General features: G+C 37.1%; 1 non-coding gene across 1 annotated transcript; it reads right to left on the minus strand.

The window, feature by feature from the left end:
- Window positions 1-3,021: 3,021 nt before the first annotated feature.
- Window positions 3,022-3,128, minus strand: LOC141510342 (U6 spliceosomal RNA). The gene has a single exon (XR_012474840.1). It is a non-coding gene; the product is annotated as a U6 spliceosomal RNA (small nuclear RNA).
- Between the last annotated feature and the right edge of the window lie 211 nt (window positions 3,129-3,339).

Genomic DNA, 3,339 nt, shown 5'->3' on the forward strand with positions numbered 1-3,339 from the left:
CATTTATAGAGGGTGCACCAAAAAAAAAAAAACATTTCATAGGGAGAAATCTGTAATTCCCACCTTAGTCTGCTACACATCTACAACAAGCCAAAAGGAGAACATCAAGCCATTTCAAATGAATTTCAAAGCATGATTGACCAATCCTGTTCTTAAGTTCCTTATTCGTATGTTCCAGTTGGTCAAAACTTTGAGGATGGATTGGAGTGTGAGGCTTAGGAGTGAATCCAAGATTAGAATATACTTGAAAAAAAAAACCAATCAGTGAAATAAGTCAGTCTATCAGTCTATGCAAGCTGAGCTATACCTGGACACAGTTTTCTCAATGAGAATGTTGATCACAAAGACAATTGTGGCTTGTCAACAGTGACAAGACAGTGTTTATAATGGCCTGCTCTGGGCACGCTAACAAAATGAATTGGCAAGTGTTCAAAAGGGGTACAAGCTAAAGGACAGCCACCAATAGCTGGGGCTTGAAATGCAAGTTGATTTAAAGCTAGACAAGTTAGACAAATAGCTATTAGACATTGCTACTGGGGTGAAGCCTAAAGCAATTCATTGTGGCCCATTTGAATCAATTATTCGTTTTATGCCTTAATGGTCCCTCTTGTGACTGAAAAGACATGCCCAGTGTGGAAGGGAGGAGTGGCTTACCTTCCTCAGTTAACCAGACCCCTGAGACCTCTTTAATCTTGTATTGCTGTTTCCATTTCCATTCCTACAGCATCACTGTAGGGAACAAGATGACTTTGCTTGAATTTGGAGCTGTTGGAGAAGAGAGAGTGGTCGGTAGATTATGGAAAGTCATTGAGATGAAGATTCACAAAGGACTTTCTAGAGCAACTAACTTTGCAACAGGTTTGGGCCAAGCATTTCCAGAAGAGACTGGGTCAGTTCTATAGATATAAGCAGAACAACAAACAACGGCCGTGGCCTAGTCTGCATTAGCAATAACTGTGGCAGAGGAAGTTAAGAAGACCAGTTGCAACCACAACATCCTGATGGTAAGAAAATACCAAAAGTATAGTGAGTAGTGGCATTCTTTTTAATAGCAAAGTGACAGGTTTGAGTGAGAGTGATCAGCTCAGCATTTGAAGAACTTGGGTTAGGGGACAATCTGTCCAAGCGGTGTTAAGGTCAGAGACCATAGAGAACCTAATCTTTCAAGAAGGAAGAGCCATCAATATAGAAAACAGTCTAGATTCTCAAGTGGCACATCAGAAAGGTCATTACAAAGTTACTCAGTCAATCAACAACTAAGGTACAATCATGTGGAGATTACCAGAGATAGTAGGCTGGGGAGCAGTATTGCATAATGGAAAACAGAACAATGTTTTGGGTGTCACCTCATACCTTGCAAAACTCTGGTAGGAAGAGGCTTGGGTCTGATGTCATCACAGTAGAGCCATAAGTCTGTATGATTAAGGGACATTCTTGGACCAGATCATCTGCTTTCTCTACTAAGAGGCTGGTAGGATGTTAGCTGGGACAGGAAGGAAATTCAAGTAAACTAGGAGACCCATACCTACACTATCTAGTTGAGCTTCTAATAAGTCATAGGATGCAATGAGGCTCCTTAGAGTTGAGTTAGGAACCCAAAAGTCATCCCTTTCATTCATGTACAAATAGAATGAAGGGCTTGCTGTAATCTTGGGGTCCTCAGTCAGGAGAACATATTTATGCTTTCTTAAGATGGGTCAAGGCAGTGAGATGTTCAGGATTCAAACTGCAAAGGTTCAGTAATCTGATCTTTAGTAAAAGCACAAAAAATTTAGTAATCTTATCAAATGGTGAGATCTACTAATACAAATCTCTGATACCCCTTAAATCACAATGAATTAAATACTTATTAAATTGAACAGGGATAGGGGTGGCTAGGTGGCACAGTGAATAGAGCACCGGCCTTGGAGTCAGGAGTACCTGGGTTCAAATCCAACTTCAGACACTTAATAATTACCTAGCCATGTGGCCTTGGGCAAGCCACTTAGCCCTATTGCCTTGAAAAAAAAAATCTAAAAAAAATTGAATAGGGATATCAAAATTATTTTCCCCAAAGATCCATAAAGATGATTAATGTGCAAATTGTATATATTATATATTATATATATATGTATAAAATGTATATGTATATGTATAAAATCCAATTGTATTGATGTGTTGGTTGATTTTGCTGAACTTTATTTTTATTCTTCTATGTTTAACATCTTTGTTACAGGGAATGGTTCCCTGATTAGGGGAGAGAAGAAGAATATATTTGGGTATGAAGGAATATAAAAATAAAAGCTATACACATAAAATTTTTTTAAAAGACCATGACATCTGCTTACAAAGCTACAGAGGTTTGATCCCTAGTATCTCTAAAATAAAATCCACTTTTCCTTCTAGCATCAGAAACCCCTCATGGTAGAGCTACAGCTTACCTTTCTAGTTTCATTATATATTATTCCCTTTCACATTTGATGTTCCATTGAAATCAGCCTCTTAAAATATAACTCATTTCCCACCTAGAAGTTCTTCATCCTCATCTTTACTTCTTAGAATCTTGTTAAAGTTGTTTAAATACCACTTCTTCCTAGTGCCCCTCTGAAGATACTTTGTAGTTATTATGTTTTGTATTTATTTGTATTGCTTGTATTTTGTATTTATTTCTGTGTATCTGTTGTTTCCTCTGTTCAGTAAACTCCTTGATGGAAAGGATGGTTTGCTTTTCTTTGGCTCTAAGACAGGGCTGGTTCGTAGAAGGTGTGTTGATTGACACCTATGTTGAAATAAACAAATAATAACTCATGTATATAGTTGTAATATTCTTTTTTTCCTTGTGTGGCTACATGTATTTTTTTCCTTTATTAAAGATTTTTTATTTATTTTGAGTTTTACAATTTTCCCCTTAATCTTACTTCCCTCCCCCCACCCTCCCACAGAAAGCAATTTGTCCATCTTTACTTTGTTTCCATGTTGTACATTGATCCAAATTGAGTGTGATGAGAGAGAAATCATATCCTTAAGGAAGAAACAAAAAGTAAAAATATGGAATGCTTCATGAATTTGCGTGTCATCCTTGCACAGGGGCCATGCTAATCTTCTCTGTATCCTTCCAATTTTAGTATACGTGCTGCTGAAGCAAGCACTATAGGTATAATATTCTTAAGGCTTACAAGATACTTTTCTTCCTAACAACATCGTGGGATAGGGAGAAGTTTTATTATCATCCCTTTACAGATCCGCAAACTGGATCTCAGAGAAGTCTTCTCAATGTCTAACAGATGGCCTTATACATTATTATTCATTAGAATCAATATTTATGTAGAGGAGAGCTCTTTCATTCTTTATTAATTTATT

This window comes from Macrotis lagotis, chromosome 1, assembly GCF_037893015.1.
Source record: "Macrotis lagotis isolate mMagLag1 chromosome 1, bilby.v1.9.chrom.fasta, whole genome shotgun sequence".
NCBI classification, from domain to species: domain Eukaryota; kingdom Metazoa; phylum Chordata; class Mammalia; order Peramelemorphia; family Peramelidae; genus Macrotis; species Macrotis lagotis.